This window comes from Panthera pardus, unplaced genomic scaffold (assembly GCF_024362965.1).
Source record: "Panthera pardus isolate Hobbes unplaced genomic scaffold, ASM2436296v1 HiC_scaffold_16, whole genome shotgun sequence".
Classification (NCBI taxonomy): Eukaryota; Metazoa; Chordata; class Mammalia; order Carnivora; family Felidae; genus Panthera; species Panthera pardus.
The window spans coordinates 96,257,465-96,277,122 of record NW_026526721.1 but is presented as its reverse complement, the minus strand read 5'-3'; the positions used below and the strand labels follow the sequence as shown (position 1 = coordinate 96,277,122).

The 19,658-nt window shown below is 37.2% G+C and overlaps 1 pseudogene; it reads left to right on the top strand.

The window, feature by feature from the left end:
• The first annotated feature begins 569 nt into the window (after nucleotides 1–569).
• The window catches only part of LOC109262102 (EGF-like and EMI domain-containing protein 1), a 196,698-nt pseudogene continuing 177,609 nt past the window's right edge, over nucleotides 570–19,658 (top strand).

Below are 19,658 nucleotides of genomic sequence, written 5' to 3'. Positions count from 1 at the left end.
CATTCCAATAAATATTGCAAGGAAGAACTACATGACTTTTCCTGACCCTTGATGAAATATAGATTAAACCATCTTACTAATCAGAGAGACAGTAAATCTTTTTGATAAGTGTATGCAGAGTTTAAACTGCATTTGGTGACTTCCTCCTATACACCATCTTCACAGTTTACAACATGTATCAGTAAGGATGCTTTTGTTTATAAGCAACAGAATTATGTAACTCAAAGTGCTTAAACAGTAAAAGGGTCTTGTGTTATTGGGTCACTTAACTGAGAAGTCTAGAGGTAGGGAGGACTTTAGGCACAGTTCAGTTGGGGTCTCAACTGGTTCTCTGTGAGTCCTTCCATTCTGTCTCACTTGTTGACTTTACCTTTAGTGTTGTTTCATTATGGGAACAACATGGCTCACATCCACGCATTATAATTTCCAGAGCAAGAAGGCATCTATGCCTCAGGATTCCTAACCCACATCAGCTGACTGAGCATCAGCTGATTGGATCACATCTGAACAAATTCATTCATTATTGAGAAAGCTATATGCTAATGAAGAAATAAACTTGTTCAATCACTATGGCAAATGGAGGTGAGATAATGTCAAGTAGAGTGTTCCTGGAATTTGAGAGGGGAATTGTGTTCATCAATCTCACATAAACTATATGGCTTTTCTAAAATGGAAGAGATAAAATATCCCAAAGGAAAACCTGGGGTTATCTAGTATAAGTGGTGAAGAAAAAATGGATGAAATTCCTAACAGACAACCAGCAAATATTCACTACAGACACAATTCAAATTTATTCATTTTAAAAACTTAGAAATTCTGTGTCCTGGATTTTTAAAGCTACTTGTGAATGGTTAAAACAAATGTCAAGCATCTACTGCAAGGGTAAAGAGAGATTACGTGCAATCAGAGCCCAATTCTCAGAAATCCCATTGATGAATGTGGATGCATAAGAAGACTAAATACTGTGCCTGACTCTCAAATCACATATTCATTCATTCATTCATTCATTCATTCATTCATTCATGCAGCATTTATGGAATATCTACTCTATGCCGGAAGAGCTTAATGCAACAGAATCTTTGACCTTAAGGGGTTTATTCAAGTAAGCACTGTAGAATTACAATTGAATAGTTAGAAGTTTTGATATACTCCTGTATATGGTACTATGGTAGAACATAGTGAAAATAAAGCCACATGGAAAATCTAGCGGAATCTTTACCAACCCTTCAATATCTCCTCCAAAGCTAACACTTCTACAATGTAATCCCCATCATAAAGCAACCCAAGAACATTCATTTCCAATCAACAGGTTTCTGAGAATGATACGTTAAAAGGGAAATGGAAAAATAATTTATCTTATTCTAATTGTACACTCTAAGAAAATAATATGAAACAGTTTTGGTTGTTTGGAAACAAAAATGGATCGTTATTGTCTCAGAGAGATTTTATGTGAAAAATACATTTGATAATAATGTGAATTCTCTTAAACTATTATATTCTGTGATCATCTGGGGAAATAGTTTTGGGAATTAATACAATAGAAATATTTATAGAAAGGACATTAAAAGGAAAAATAGCAGACATAGTTGATTCCTTGTGACATTCTTTTATAGTATAAAAATCATGAAATCCTTGGTCCATATCACAGAGATAATGCTGAAAAAAAATTCTAATCACTTTATCATTATTTCTAGCAGTGTCCCGGAGCTCCAATTCTAAGGACAGAGCTTTCTTTAAGCATCTAACATGAAGACATAGCTCAGAGAATTTTTGAAGAAATAGTTTCTTCACATGAAGTATACTTGATAATAACATTTTAATGTAATATTGACATTTCTGGTTTTTAACTCTGTTGGGCAGAATCTTGATGGAAAAGAAAATCACTTGTGACAGCTTCAGCATGAGTGTCTAATATCATGGCAATTTAACCCGGTTTTATCCTATATCAGAGGTATTCCATCAGAAAAGAACTAAAGTGCCCTTCATGTTTTATAGAAGCAAGTAATTTTTCATAACAAATGATGCTAAAATAGTCTTAAAATTATTAACTCTTATTAAATGAATATTGTGGGAAATATTGGTGGTTTATTTTCAGAGGTTTTTGGTAGACAAAATATAAATCATTAAAAATATAGAGTATACATAAAAATGTGTATATATTATATAATACATATAGAAAAATAAAAAATACGTATAATATTGGTCAGAGTATCGATTTACCCATTTGTACTAAACTGGTCTTTGGTCAAACAATTGAAAAGGTGAACCAAGTCATGACATTTGTGATCCATGTATGTGATCCATTTATGCTTGAACATTGGACTGTCTACACTCTTGCTTCTGAGAGTACAGTCCACAGGCCAGCAGCATCAGAATTGCCTTGGGTCTAGGTAGAAGTGCAGAATCTCAGCCCCTAGGCTCCAGATCTACTGAGTCAGCGTCTGCACTTCAACAAGACCCCCTAGGTGCTTAAAGCATTAACTACATCAGGAGATTTCAACTCTGGCTACACATTAGCATCAGTTGGGGTGCTTTTAAAATGTTTTATTCCCAGGCCTTACCCCGGACCAATTAAACAAGACTCTTTAAGGGTAGAACCAGGGCATGAGTATTTTTATATGCTCACTAAGTGATTCTAATATGCTGCAAAGCGTGAGAACTATTAGTTACACAATGCCCAAACAATCAGTAAATTCAATGTATTCTGAAAAGGCATAAAAGAAAAAGGAAGTGAAACCAATTCCTTTGTATTTGGTACTACTCTATAAATGATTGATTTTTTTTAACTGTTAATAAGTTTGCTTAGCTCCTGTGTGAACACAGCCTATTATGTCTCAACCTGCCTAGAAGTGTATTGTATTGTAAATCAAGAAGAAGAACACTTTGCCAAATCAATTAAAAGGAGTTTTAGGTTTGTTTTTCAACTTTGCTTCCCTTTGTCAGCCTTGCTTTCCAGCCTGACAGATCTAAATGCTGGATCTCAGACACTGTGCACATGCAAACCCCTGCACCTTTGGATTACCCACCCTCTTCTCCATGCACTCAGTGTTCAGTGTTTTACCCTATAATATTCCCTTGTCTCTGTAGCCCCAAGTGAATTTGTTTCCTCTGAATCCCCATGTTACTTACTGTGTCTGTCATGCATTCTCACTGTATAGTCTTACATTGCTAGCTCCACTATTTAGTGGAATAAAATTGCCTGTTGTTTAATTTCTATATATAATCTCAGTCATTAGCAATCTATTTCAAAATGTTATGCATGAATAGGGAAGGGAAAAAGAAATCATGGCATAGTACATATGGCAGTCATTATAATCCTGTTTTATAGGTGAGCAAATGGAGTCTCAGAGAGCAAGGTGACAGGCTAGTAAGTTTCAACAGTAAGATATTTTCCCCAAGATTATTTAACTTAAAGTACAGGGGCAGTTTGATTGCTTTCATGTATATGTGTGTATTTAATATGTTATAGTACTTCAACAATAGTTCCAGGGCAGAGTTAGAATATGAATACACCAAAATATTCATTTTATTTTTATTTTTATTTTTGAGAGACAGAGAGAGGCAGAGCACAAGTGGGGGAGAGGCAGAGAGAGAGGGAGACAAAGAACCCGAAGCAGGTGCCAGGCTCTGAGCTGTCAGCACATAGCCCGACATGGGGCTCGAACTTACAAACTGTAAGATTATGACCTGAGCTGAAGTCGGCTGCTTAACTGAGCCACCCAGGCACCCCACACCAAAACATTCCGAAAGAAAACTCCCTCTCAAAATTTATGTCCACTCTTCTCTTTGGAATACATTCAATGATTATTCTTTTTTAAACCAATTTGCTTTCTTCTGTGAGAAAATTAATGAAGTTTGATGAATAGGGGCAAAGGGAGGTGGTCATATTACACTTCTTTAAAATTACATCTTATGCTAAGTGAAATAAGTCAAAGACATGCTCTGATTTCACTTAAACGTGGTAGCTAAAAACCAAAACTAATGAACAAACAAAAAGCAGAAACAGACCCCTAAATATAGAGACCAAATTGATAGTTGCCAGTGGAAAGGGGAGTGGAGGGATGGCCAAAATGGGTGAGAGGAGTGGATGATACAGGCTTCCAGTTCTGGAATGAAGATGACCTAGGAAGAAGAGGTACAGCATAAGGAATATAGTCAATGATATCGTAGCAGGGTTACATGCTGACAGAGGGTAGTAGCTACACTTATGGTGAGGATAGCACAACATATAGACTTGTCTAACCTGTATGTTGTACACCTGAAACTAGTGTAACATTGTGGGTCAATTATAGTTTATTTACAAAGAAAAACGGGAGGGGCACCTGGGTGGCTCACTTGGCTAAGCATCTGACTCGTGATTTCGGCTCATGTCATGATCTCATGTTTCATGAAATCAAGACCCGCGTTGGACCCTACATGGGTAGCACAGAGCCTGCTTGAGCATCTCTCTCTCTCTCTCTCTCTGCCCCTCTCCTGTGCATATGCTTGTGCATGTGTGTGGGTGTGCACTCTCTCTCTCTCAAAATAAATAAACGTTAAAAAAAATAAAAAAGAAAATGACATTTTAATGTACAACTAATACCAGAATAACTTTTTCTTATAAAAAATTAGAATATTGGGGATATGGATAAAATCTCTTTTTCCAACACCCTCCCACACACACATTATGCACTCCACCCAATCTAGATGCCTCTCTTTCCTCCCTGGAAGTAATTGTTTTTATTTGTGCACACCCTTAAAGATATTTGTACTGTCTTTAATACATATATACGGTATATTATCATAATTTTTATAGAATTTTTTTATGTTTTTAAAAATTTTGTTTAATGTTTATTCATTCCTGAGAGACATAGTGAGAGTGGGGGAGGGGCAGAGAGAGAGGGAGACACAGAATCCAAAGCAGGTTCCAGGCTCTGGACTGTCAGCACAGAGCCCGACATGGGACTCAAACCCATGAACTGTGAGATCATGACTTGAGCTGAAGTCGGACGCCCAAACAACTGAGCCACCCAAGTGCCCCTTTTTATGTTTTTATCATATAAAACATAGGGTTCTTGGAAACTAAGAGTTTTATTTGTACATCTAAAGTAAAAGACCTGGGAAGGATATCTAACTCAGGGGTCGACAGAATTAAGATTCAAAATTATATCTCAACCCTGTGGAATAATATCCTAAAGCTAGAGAGATAAAAATTTAGCTAGCATGAACATTAAAGCCCTGTATAAAGTACAAATAACAAATGGAGAATTCTGAATTGAAATTAGTTTATATGAAAAAGATTTACAGGTTTTTTTATCACAGACTCACAATTTAATAAAAATTCTAACACTTTGAAGTTAGTAGTTCTTATATCTAAAATAAGATTCCTTTAATAATATCAGAAATTACTCCAGAATATCTAAATTTAGAAGGAAAATACTAGATTGTATACAATGTGTATAATACGGTGAACAAATAATTTTAAAATGTGGGATTTACTTTGTGACTTAATATATTTTCAGACATAGACATATGTATATATTTTTTTCTTTTTCACACAGACACACAACAATGCCAAGTGAAAGAAAATTCCTTTGTTTCCCTCAGGTCAAGCTCTGTAAACATACAAAACATTTTTTACAGATCAGATAGTTTTAATATGAGAAAAATCCTACAATGGAGCACTACGGTAGTATTCCTTGTCAATGTTGATGACTTCTCAAGTAAGGATTTTGCCCCAATGGACTTAATCTCACTCGATGTAAAGCTAATTGTCTATCGTGATAACATATTTTAGTGGCGAATATTCATACCCAACATTCTTTGACAGAATATCTGGAATTGATGACATGGGAAGTCAGCAACATTTCCTGCCTGATACACATGCTTGCCCATGTTAAATGTCCACCTCTGCCTGATTTTTACTTTGACACTTGCCAACAGGCATAGATTTCAAGTAAAGAGTATTCTCCAAACAAGAAAAATTTAGAAGCCCTTTATCCACTGATTACCTCAAAGGTTTTCCCTACATTTGTGGATATCTTCTCTTCATGATTTTAGATGCATAAGTGCTGATTTACCTAGGGTATAAGGAAGTAGACATTCTGAGAGATGAATTTATTTTCCTTTCCTAAAGAAAGGTGAATATGACATTAATTTATTATGACCTTGACTGGTCAGAAGTCATAGGTGACCATGAATCTTGATCTCTTTTCATTTCTTCGAAAATTAAACTCTCATATAAACATGCTAAGCATTTCAGAAAATGGAAACCTGAGTGACAAGGAAAAAGCTGAATCAATGGGGCAAATGTATTGATGCATTTTTAAGAACTCCAAACCATGGTTTTACTTGAATTTATCTATCTTTGCCTTGATGTCCACCATAGCACATGAGAAGGAGATTCAAGGTCTTAACTCTATTATTGGCTTTATTCAGCAGCATCAGACCAATAATAGGTGTTTATCTACGAGTGTGTGCTGCTCCAGATAGAGTAGCTCATTGAAATTCTCCCCTCCGGTTTTCCTTCCCCAAGGAAATATCTATATCTCAGATCTGTCTAATTAACTAGTATGTGAAGAATAGAAAACTGTGAGACAATCCCTATGCTCATCGTTGCTGGGCTTTAAAAAGCTCAATAAAGTTTCTATCTACATTTTCTTGTTTACACTGTGGAGCAAAATGGATCAAACAAGCAAAGATTTGTGGCAACAGAGACAGTGCCTTTGTACAATATAACACATACTGTGTATCAAAGAAATATTGTGCCACTTCTCCGAAGCTGACATTGGAATGACATTGTAATCCTGGCCATCTGTCTTTCTCCTCTAGATGTCGATGAATGTGCGGTGGTGAATGGAGGCTGCCAGCAGCGCTATATTAACACTCTGGGCACCTTCCACTGTGAATGTGATACGGGATACAGACTCCATGCTGACGAACGCACCTGCATAAGTGAGTAAATATTAGAACCAGCTTGAAGCCGTTTTCAATGAAAATCGACCTGCCCATGTAGGGGCAGGAAGGAAAGGTTTTTCTATTGTAAAAATACCTCTGGAAGCTGATGGTTTTCAAGTACAAATCTATCTCTTAAGATAAAAAAGACATTTTGCTATTAAAAGACTGAAAGACAAAAAGAGATGGGGGAGGAAATACAGAAATTAACATTCATAAGTAAAACTCGAATCTCCAAAGGCGTGAATATTTCTATAGACTGTCATTTCTGCCACATGCAGTGAAGTGTAAATTTGTTAGTTATTGCTTATACAGGAGTACAGCACAGGGCCACAATGAAGAGAGGACAGGACGCTGAACTGCTACAATCACTAGCTACGAGGTTCACTCGTTTCAGGTCAGACTCAGAACTGGGCTCATGATTGTATCAGCAAAAATTATAACCGATAATAAGTCAAGGATCTTAGGGTTGCTCAAGAGTAATTAAAACTACACGCATGAAATATGAAGTTATTGTAATTTATTATACATCAAATTATTCTCAGCTGTTAGTTTTGGGTGTTAGGGTTATTATGTTAAATCTTCTCTGATTATTTCTAACTTTAATCAATTTTCTAAAATAAGTAGGTACACAGAAAAAAAACCAGAATAAACTTGTAAACTTCTGTGCTCCCTGTATGATTTATACATGCTCTTTTTGTTGTTGTTTTAACAAGTAATTTAGGTAAGTGTTTATTTTTCTAAATTTTTAAAAATGTTTTTTTATTTATTTTTGAGAGAGAGACAGAGAGAGAGAGAGAGAGAGAGAGCAGGGGAGGGGCAGAGAGAGAGGGAGGCATAGAATGTGAAGCAGGTTCCAGGCTCTGAGGTGTCAGCACAGAGCCTGATGTGGGGCTCGAACTCATGAACCAGGAGATCATGACCTGAGCTGAAGTCTGATGCTTAACTGACTGAGCCACCCAGGTGCCCCCAAAGTGTTTATTTTTTAATTGAATGATTATTCCCAGATGGAATCAAGCATATTCTAATTTTATCTCTAGGTCTCTTTTAAAAGTATTTATTATATATAGGGCTTGTTCACTAGTCCATTTACTCAAAATTATTAGTGTTTTATAAGTATTCTATAATTATGAAACTTGAACTAGAAATCAGCCAATTTCATGTAGTTTCATTACATGTGCTTCCTTTTTCTTTTTCTCAACATGTTTTCAAGGAAATGAGAGAAGGCCAAGGGAAACAGGTACAGATGTCCTCGTCATAGGTCTGATTTTGATATGAGAAAATGGGGTTCTGACAGCAACAAAAAGACTTTGCCAAAATCGAGTGAAAATACAGATAGAAGTCATACCCAAGCAACCAGGGAACTCAATAGCATAATGATTATATCTACAGGAATCACAAATGGTGGGACAGCAGTCCATGCATATTTATGTAACCCAAATAGCCCCTTCTTTTTGCAAGATTACTGGTTTTAGCAACAGGAATCCCTTTCCCATCCACATCCCCAGCCTGTAAGGTCTTCAGGGTAACATCCTTTAAACTGCCATTCTAACTTCTCTCAGTCACAAAATATTTGGGAGCAGCAGGATTATTGATACATACAGATGAGGTATTTCTCAGTTAAGGTTGAGCTGGTGAATTTTTGTATCTGATAGACAAATATTTTGCCAAGTAGTAATTTCTATAAATCTATGATATCTGGTCTTTTTGATAAGGCCAAATAAACACTCTAATAACCAACTAAATTATATACACAGGTATAATTTCCTAAGTTTTGGTGGTTAATAGCTATTTCTTAGTAAAATCATTAAGCACTTTTCTTACTCCTGACCGCCATTGCCCTTGAATTTTCTAAATTTTGTTCTAATGACTTCAGGTCAAGAGTGGAGTTGGATAAGGATATTATGGTTTATCTTTTCTATTTCTATTCCTTAAAAGTCCTGCTGTGCAGATACATGGACACTACAGTTATAGCTTAGTTTAAGTTCCTTATGCTGATCTTCTATGCAGAATTTCAGCATAGTATATATATATATATATGTATATATATATACATATATATATATGGTGCAAAGTAAGTTAATGAGAGGTATGGATTTCATGGCTATAATCTTTTTAAAGCATTAACCCCACAGATGTGACTCTACTGATGGTACATGACTGAGACCCAGCACTTGACCTTTATGGAAATTCTGATGCCTCTCTCACATAAAACACTGAAGGGCCTTAAGAATCTCAGGTGACACAATTACAGCATTCTTGTTAAAATGAGTTGGAGAAGAATTTAAGTACTTTGTATTTAAAGACTAATACTGTAAGCTTGAGGGTAAGAACTATTTGCTTATTTGTTTTGAAAAACTAGGTTTACTGTAGAGAACTGAATTTCATAGTGGTTTGTATTTTGAGTTATATTGTAGGAAGGGTCAGATATTTTTAAAAACAGGAAAATTAAGTTAGCTTGCTTTCCCTTTGGAATTTTTTACCTGGCAGAAGACTGAAAATGGTGGTTGATGCTTACAGGGAAATTGTAGTAGACAGAAATTCATCGTGACTCATGGTAGGGTCACGGAAGAAAAGACGGAGTTATGGAATTTTATGATCCCACTACTTCGGGGTACTTGAAATTAATTGCCTCCATTTATCCCTTCCTCCCTTCCTTCTCTTCCTTCCTACCTCTGCCCCATTTTTCCCATCAGTCATAGACCTAGGCTAGTGTGACATTTTGAATTATAGCCTCTGGTGCTCTTTGCACTTTGTCTTAATCACAGTTACAGTAAAGTAAACTCCCTGTACCTCTAAACATTTACAGAGTTTCAGATGATTTTGCTTTAAAAAAAAAAAGGGTCCCCTCTCTAGCAATTGTGCACTTGTGGTGATATACGGCCAGTCAGCCTCTGCCAAAATGATAAAGTTCCATGAAGTGCTTTCAGACAAGGGTCCATAGTAGCTGACTGCCATGGCAGGAAGTACGAGTGTGTGGGCCACACGGTTCCTTATAAAGGGTTTCCTGGACTGCCAATAAATACAGTGTGATCCCAGCAAAACTGGGGAGTTTAGCCCCAATGCGCTTCATCTCAGCTTCTGAATGTGTCTATAAATTCTTGGAATGTATGCCATTTTGGGGTGGGGTGGGGGGACAAGAGCTTATTATTTTCATCAGATTCCTAAAGGTATCTATGACACCTCAAAACATTCCACACATCTTTTTGTCCTTACGATGGCACTTCTTAAGAAGGTGTATGTGTGGGGGGATCTCATGACACTGTTATGTCAGGATACTGTCACGTGATACTATCATATGGTTTAAAGCAATGCTGGTCAGTGACTGCTTCCCCCTATGGCCTCCTTTATGATAGAATTCCAAGCCAGAGGCCTGACTCCCTGTCCTTCAGTAGCACGCTTCCTGGCCTGCCATGACCTCTCCTGAGAGACAGCAGCATCAGGAAAGCCTGTCTGAGGAGATGTCCCCCACGGGAGGAGCACCGCAACAAGTGAGACCAGCCATGCCTGGTTGTCGGAAGGGCACAGACAAAGCATGGGAAAGCAGACAGAAATGGAATTCTCACCAGAGTTGATTTGCTATTCATAGTCTCCATTAACACAGATCTCATCAAGTAATTCATATACCTTTAAATTTTCCTTTACTTAGAAACCAAAAGCGTAAAAATTAGAAACTTCTAGGGGCACCTGGGTGGCTCAATTGGTTAAGTGTCTGACTTCAGCCCAGGTCATGATCTCGCAGTTCGTGGGTTCGAGCGCTGTATCTGGCTCTGTGCTGACAGCATAGAGCCTGGAGTCTGCTTCAGATTCTGTGTCTCCCTCTCTCTCTCTGCCCCTCCCTTGCTCATGCTCTCTCTCTCTCTCTCTCTCTCTCTCTCTCTCTCTCTCTGTCTCTCTCTCTCAAAAATAAATAAACACTGAAAAAAATTTTGCTTAAATAAAATAAAAAATTAGAAACTTTTAGCAATCATCTTTTGTAGAAATCATCAGACAGATAGATGTGTTGATGTTCTCACCAGTCTACCATTAACTCTTGTCCACAGATTAGGAACAGTGGCACAGTAGAAATCCAAGCTAGCACGTGGACTTCTATAAAGTATGTAATCTTTCTGCACCCTGGTTTCCTTATGTGTAAAATGTGAAAATTGGACAAAAATGACCTTAAAGCTACTGCATCTCTAAAGTGTTGTAATTTTATGAAGTTTCTAAAACGACTAATTCATAACAAATCATCTGCTAACCTATATTTTTAAAAACTCGATTGAATTATGTGTAATAATTACCCATTAGAGCTCTAACTTTATTTGAAAAGTGTTTAAAGAATTTAGGCTTTAGAAAGCCCAGCATAAAATCAGGATGAGAATTTTGTGTCCACTTTATTTTTTTTATTTTTTATTTTTTTTTGTGTGTGTGTGTCCACTTTAATTAAAATGAGTGTGTATCTCAAATGTTTTTATTGGAAAAAAATTATACTTCAATGCTTGTGTGAAAATACTATTTTTTATAATTGTATCTGGGAAGAATCTGAGAAATTATCTAGCCCAATCTCCTATGTGAGAGAGAGCCTGCCTTCTCTCTTCTCCATTTGAAGATAGGCCAGAAGGTGGCTGGCCATCTTAAGCCAAGAAGAAAACTGTCATCAGACACCCAACTCCATCCTGGACTTTCCAGCCCCCAGAACTATAGAAAATAAACTTCTGTTGACAAAGCCACCCAGTCAGTGGTATTTTGTAATGGCCCTTGAGCGGATGAACATGCTCCTGGTTCTCCTTTACCCACCCCTTCTCTGCTTTATCTCCATTTTGCTCTTCTACTTTCAGACATAAATCAGTACCTGTAAAATATCTGGCAGGTATTTATTAAATATTAGCTTTTACTATGACAGAATATTAAAAAACACAAGAAACTTTACCCAGATGGATTTGCTTGTTGGGGAAAAACTCAAACTCATTGCAATATTTCTAGTTTTTGATCTTTGCCAGTGTTCTCTGTTACAAAATATATTACCCTTCGATAGCTTTTAATTAGTGATTTTCTTATTGTTAAGAGGTGGACTTTAGTAAATATTGCTAAGTATAGGTAGTAATGATAATGTAGACTAACCCCCTTATACTGCCAGTGGATATTTTTTCACAGCCAGAGGCTACATACCAAAATAATTTATATTACCCAGATTTTCTGTATTTAGCTGTATAATTTGCATTTTAAGTAGCTTGTAAGGTTTTAGCTATAATTTGATAGACCTCACAAAATCTTTCATGATTTTCCATTTTTAATAGCAACCTTGTGAGACACACTCAGCTCAAATCTGCATTCATAATCATGTCCTTCCCCAGATATATTTGTTGAAATCAGCCTTTCCAGAGGGGTGAAATAATTAAATGATTGAAAGTTTTAATGCTTGCATAGTTCTCTTACCTTTCTTTCATGCCTTCAGCGCATAGATTTATTAACATCTGCACTCACGAATAAACAAATGGAATCACTGATGTCTGCACAGAGAAACCTCAGGTCAACAACATTTTAATTATTTTAGTCTTTAATGCAAGAATTCTTCACTTCCAGTTGCTGGGAATGGTCAGAATCTGTTTTTGTTCATTGGCCCCTTTTTAGTCTCACTAAATGAGAGGGGAACAAAAAGGAAAAAGAAAGGTAACAGGTAAGCTGTAAACTAAAGATTTTTTTCATGTGGGTAAGTGTGTGACAGTAGGGTAAGAGGTCATATTTTAATTCCAAATAAACAGAAGTTGGATGGAAAGAAAAGGAGGGAAGGACAACCTAGAAACTGGATTCAATAAAGATACCCTTAGTAAAACTTTGAGCTTGAATAAATTTTCTTAGATAAGATTTTTATGAGTTTCACATTTTAAGTTAATGCTAAACTTAGAAAAAAAGATTGAGAAAACCATTAGGTGTGGTGGTCTTTGTACAATGGATTCTTTTGTTTTGATCTCAGTGTTCTGATCAGTGATGTCTAAGTTTTATTTGATAGAAAGAGTAGAAGATTCTTTCGACGGAATGCAAAGCGGTTGCCCTAAAATTGGAGATGAAAGAGGTTGAAGACTTTCATTGTAACTACCTTTCAATTAGTTGCATTATTTATGAAGACAAATTAGAAACAGAATTCATTTCAGATGACAGCTGATGTCTTGAAAAGGGATATGTCAGGTTAAAAAAATTGTTTAGTTTGTCAGGTTGATGGCATCTCTCAGTCATTATCAGATTCCTTTCCCTCTCAATATTAATCACTTTTGTGTGGTAGATGATAAATTTAATTCCCAACTTTGAATTTAAGGAACACTTCCCCATGCCCTCCTCGTCCCCAATCTGTAGTCTTACGAAAAATCATGAACTTCCCAAATTTTTATCCATGTTATTGATTATTAGCCCAATTCAAAAACTTTTTCCAACTACTTGGCTTTTAGGAATACATTTGGAAACTTTCCTTTTTTTCTACAGTTTTTCCACAGTCTGAAGACTTGGGAAGGTAAGACTGACAATTTTAGACAGAGGCTGACTGAGGTCTAAATTCTACTGCATCACGTAAAAGTTGTGTGATCTTGGCCCAGTTTCTTAGTCTCTCTGATCTTCAGGGTCTGTATCGTTTCTCTTTCTGTCTCTCTATCTCTATCTATACCTAATAGAACCAGGAAAATATGTCACAAAAATCAATATTACACATTGTGCAAGGACACATACCTTATAAAGACGAATGTATTTAACACACTAGAATGGCTGCCCATCGGGATAGGGGAGACTGAGAGTAGACTCTAGAGCTAAAAGTGAACACATCAAGCAAGGAGGTCTCTACAAGGGCTAGGGAGTAATGAGAATTTTCCTTGAACTGAGCATTATGGTGAACTCTACCTTCCATATCGAAGGTTAGGACAAAACAGAACAAGGCAATGACATATTAGCACAGTGGTCTTCCTACTTGCCAGTAGTCTTTCCTTTCCTTCTTTTTCTCTGTGTGGAAGGTATCGTCACATGTCTTCCTTCAGAATAACCTCCAGGATTTTTTTTCTAGTTACATTTGTAAAATATTTTTAAAAGTGAGATTTTATAATATATATCATATCACATAATAACAAATAATTTTGTTTTCTTGTGTTTCTTAAGTAGTTTCATAGTGTGTTGCAGAATACCCACTGTTTCGGATGAACTTAAGTATGAAGAGATTAAAACAGTACCTGGCACATAATGGATGCTCAGTAAATGGTGGCTTGAATCAATAGCTTGTGATGATTATGTGTGTGCTCTTACATTGTCTTCTCACAATCGGAACACCTGTCAAGTGCATAGAGACACTGAGAATGGGGGATTTTTGGATTGTTGGCAATTCCAAGTACAAGGATCTAGCTTTAAATTATTCATTTGTGAAAATATAGCATGGGATTTAGGATTGCGAGAAAAATAACGCTAATCTGAAAACAGCATATCTTGGAAAAAATTACACCTTGTTCATTGTAACAATATGAACTTTATGACATAGTTATCTCACATACAAGCTATGTGACTTTGAGGTAGTCACTTAACTGTTCAACGACTGCTCTCCATATCTAAGGGGTAGGGAGGGAAAGATACAGGATAGGTGAGATCCTTAATGTGGTGCCTAAAACAGAGTAAGCATTCAATAAATACTAGCTGAATATGAATTTCATACTTGCCACTGACTGTTGTTATGGGACCACATAGAATTATGGAGGGTCAGACACTATAGGTGTAAATTTGTTTTGGTGATCAGATGGCTTCCATTGAACATCTTTGTTGCTGGGTTTTTAGTAAATGTACATTAAGTGATTCTTTTAACATCTGTCTATTTTATTTTATTTTATTTTATTTTATTTTTTTATTTTTCATGCCTTTGGAGTTTTACAGCAATATTCACAACTATATTTTCACTGTATGGTAAAATTTCCCATTCTCATTTAGCACTAGATTGGCAATTTATATCTCCCTGTTTCCAAAAGCACTGGGGACAGTAAGCTTCAAGGCAGCTTATGCATTTTTACAGGGTACAAAGTACAAAAAGACATTAAACTAAATAGTACTGCTTCCATCCAAACGAAGCAGAAGGATTAAGAGATTGGAAATACCAGATATGAGCATAAAACTTAAGTCCAAATCTAGTATCCCAGTATGGTTTTCTAGCTAATGACGGGAAAAGAGCCACATGGTTTCAGAGTGTGCATTCTCTAACAACAATCAGAGAGACATTTTTTTTTAATTGAATGATATCAAAATCTAGTACTGAATATATGTCATTTATTTTGCAGAAAAAAATCCTGAAATTCTCGGCTAAGGGGCCTTCTGACCTTTACTTCCATCTAGCAACTTCAGTATTAACTCTCTGCTCTGTCTGCTTTGCTCTTCACTCAGAGAAAAAGTGCCCGGCTGTTATTCAGGCAAATCCCATCCTGCCTTCCCTTATAACTTTGCTTCTAATATTACATCCTTCTTTCTCTCCTATCATCAACCTTTTTCTCTCCATCTTAACATAAAACGTTTCCCTAAAACTAGTTTTGCCACGCTTATCCATGAATTTTCCCTACTCTTAGGTTCCAGGAGTGCTTACCAGTCGCTTTGCTTAATGTCTTGACAATAATGATCCCTTTTACCTTCATGACATTTTCTCCTCCTTGGTTTGTAGGACACGACTTTCTCTTGGTTCTTTTCCATCTCTGTGATGATTCCTTAACCTCTGTCATATAATCATTTCCCTCTGCCCACCTTTGAAAATTCTGATCATCTTCAGAGTTCTAATTTTGGCCCTTTCTCTACTTTCCCCTGTGTTCTTTTCCACTTTCACAGCTTTGCGTACTACAATCAGCCAGAGGTGAGTGATGTCCAAGTCAGTATGACTCAGTCAGTTCACTTTCTTTGTTCTCTTGACCTATAGATGCAGCTACCGTGTGAGGCCCTCATTAAAGAGGTCCCCAGCGTTTCAAACGTAGTGGACCTAAAACTAAATGTATCTTCCTTTTTCCTCTTGACTCCTCATCTTTCCTCTTCTCTTGTATTCCCCCTTCATGCCGTTCATTCTCCAGGCCAGCCTAGTACCCTGGAGTTGCTTATGGCTCATCTTGTCTCTAATTCCACACATCTAGTTCTCCAATAAGACCGGTGGGCAGTCTCTCCAGAATACCCCTGCCTCCAAAGAGCTCTCGCCACCAGGACTATTTGCATTCAGGTCCTGATAATCTCTTACCGAAAGGTTTATTGTCATTGCCTCTTAAATGGTGTCATCTTCCTTACTTGCCCCATTGCCACATATATCTCTTGAAAATATAATTCAAAAAATTATATTTTCATCCTTAAAACCCTTTATTGTCTCTGTGTAGCTTTTAGAACTAATTCAGAATGCTTACTGTGGCTTAAAAGATGCTTCCTGATCTGAGTCTTTGTTACTTCTGTCTCACCTGACCTGTTTCTACTCCATACTTCATACTCCAGGCTCAGATACACTGAACATTTGCAGTGTCTCAAGTATACCAGAAGTTTCCACATCCCTATGCCTTTTTCTTAGTGTCCCATCTGTCAGACACCCCCTGCTTCTGCACATGCTTTGTCACTGGGCTTGACTGCCAGTCGACACTTTCTCTTCACCCCTACTCTTCTCTCTTCCCCACCTTTCTTCACCTAACTCCTGCTTATCTTTCAAGATAAAGTTTGTAATCACGTCTTCTGAGAAAACTTTCCAGGTCCATTCCCATACTTCTAAAACAAATTTGTCACTTGTAAGATTTAAAGATTCTTTTAGTGATGAGACACATCATAAAGACACTCAGATAGACAAAAGGAAGAACACTTGGCTACTTACATCTCCAAATGAGAGAAGGGTATCACTCAGGACTGCATGGGTTACACCGAAGACAGGGTAACAGTAAACTGGAACTATAAGAGGTAGCTTATTTATGCCAAGTGGGGTGGGATTAGGCTAAACTCACTGTCTTCCTGGGATTGGGTATTTTGAATGATTTCACAAACACAAAAAAGCAGGGACCACCCTGGGTGTTCAGTGTCTGAGAACCTCTAGCGTTTGGGCGTGTGTTCCTGATACAGGAAGTAGTTGGGGTGGGGGCTTGGCAAAGTATCTGCGAAGGAGATCTGAGAGTTTTGAGCCATGACTTAAAAACTGGGTCAAGATAGCACTGTGAAATATTACATTATACCACTACATAGAGCCAAAGGCAGGTCTCTGACATAGAACCTCTTACAATGGATTGTAAAGATAGCTCTTCTTGACTACCTCCCCCACTAGGCTTTCATGTCTTTTGTATTCTCAATACCTCGCATGTGACTGAAATAAAGTGTTTAACTTTCTTAAATGACTCTACATTCATTCAGTGTTTAAAATATAAAGATCCTTGCAATATATTATGCTTTGTTTAGAAGTAGGAGCATTTTGTTTTCTTTATGATCTGCTTCTCTTTATAGATAAGACGAATTAAACGTAAATGCATGGCTTTGGCCTCTAAGAAAAAATCGAGACTGCTGGATTGGACCATTCACAGAGAAAGCCAGGTCTCCTCAGGGCTTGGCCCTCTGTGTTGACATCACGATGAGGCTGAACAAGCATAGTTTAAGTACCCTGTCTTCAGACGCATTAATTAATCCAAAGATTCTAATTCTAGAATCTAGAGAGTTGTAGTTTAATTTTGACTGTGACCATTAATAATAATAGTTACTATGATCTTTATCACATTATATCTAACGCCCACAGCCACCTTAAGAGGGAGATACTGATACTGTCATTTTAAAGACACCGAAACTGGGATTCAAAGGTTAATATTACAGCTTTGGAATCTCAGGCAGGGTTTATGGCCCTGCATATTCCTTCTCGGAAATGAGTACACGTGATGGGGAAGCATACTGAGGCTGCTTTTTACCTGTTGAAGGGGAAGAAGGAGACAAGTAGTCAGTTCAGCACATCTGCCAGGTAAACTCTGCTAAACTTCTCTTTTCCAGGCTATACGATAGGGTGATTTAGAGTCTTATGTCATCCTAAGTTTGGGAACTGAGAGAGATTCTCTGTATTCTCTTTTAGAAACTGAAAAGTTGGCTCATTCCGTAGGTACCCACACTGGTTGTTTTGGGCGACGGTGCGTTGGCCTTCTGTCTGGGCAGGAATGCAAGTCAGACTCTTAAGCTTTCACAACAGAATGTCAACTTTGCCTCCTCAGTGTCTGGTATCTAAATCTTATGGCTCTCACTTCAGTTGACAATATAGAAATTCTGCACTACAGGCCTGTGTTGGAGGATCTGACCGTGAACTGAATGGGAGCCAACATTCATCCAAATCTCCCTTAAGACATCTGATATACAGAGTGCACAGCAGAAGATCATAAGCTTTGGCACCTAAAATCTCTAAGTTAGAATCCCAGCTTTGCACCCACTATCAGCGTGAACGTGGGCATGTTGTTAAATGATAACAACGGCTCATATTGATGGAGTGCTTGTTACCTATCAGGACACGGTGTTAAGTACTCTCTATTCACTGTTTCATTTAAACCTCATAAAATCCTGTGAGGTGGGTGCTAGTATGGCTATTTTAGCATGGGGAAAGAAATGAAACATAGAAAGTCTAAGCAACTTGAGGAAGGTCACTCCCCTTACAGAATGGATAAATCCATGATATGCCCTTTGGGCATAGCTGATCAATGAAATCCAGCTGTGTTAAAATAAACAAACACGTCTATTCAAAAGCAAAGCATTTGAATTTTATTGTTAAAGCTTTTTAAGGAAGGAAAAGATGCCAGTTAAAATTTAAAGGGTTCACAGCACAGTTGCATGGAAAATGGGTTAGGCATACATAGAATCAGAGAGAACCCATCAAGAGATATTGCCTTGGGGCGCCTGGGTGGCTCAGTCAGTTAAGCTTCCAATTTCAGCTCAGCTCAAGATCTCCGGGTTCATCAATTCAAGCCACCAGGCTCTCTACTGTCAGCACAGAGCCTGCTTTGGATCCTCTGTCCTCCCTTCCTCTTCCTCTCCCCTCTCTCAAAAATAAATAAATATTAAAAGAGAGAGAGAGAGAGAGATTATTGCCTTATGGCTGGACTAGTGAGAGACTGTCACTTTGGGTTATGATGATTAAATTTGGGTTATGATGACTAAATGCCAGGAACCTGGAATCCTTTTTCCATGTATACTCAGCCATATGAATTTTATTTTATGAAAAATAATATCATATAGAACACACAAAATTTTGTAGTTTGATATTTTACAGTTTGCAAATTAGTTATTATGTAAAAGTCAATATAATCGTTTGAATATACACTCCAAGCGCATGAGTGTTTGCATCAAATTCTAGAATTTTGCTGGGTTATTTAATAACAACCTGATGACGTGTCATAAAGTAAAAAAGAAAGGATTTCCAAGACTTATTCTTGTGTGACACTGTTTAGAATTTGATTTGAAGGTTTCGTATTGTATGGTTTCATATTTGCTAGGAAGCTTTCGTCATGTCAGTCCCTCCCAAATGAGTCATAGAGTATAAACCAATAGCACAGAGCCCCTCTGCCTGTTCTGCTCTGCCACGACCCCAGTGGCATTACTTTAGAAGTGGGTATAGTAGAGGACTCAAAATTTTAATAATTGCAATGGAATGGCTTGATTGATTATCTGCCTCTAGTGTTTTCTATATTGTATGTTGGAAAAAAAATGTTCGAGATTTCAATATTTCTCTTGGATTCGGGGGGAAAAATGCAAATTTGTTTTTCTGT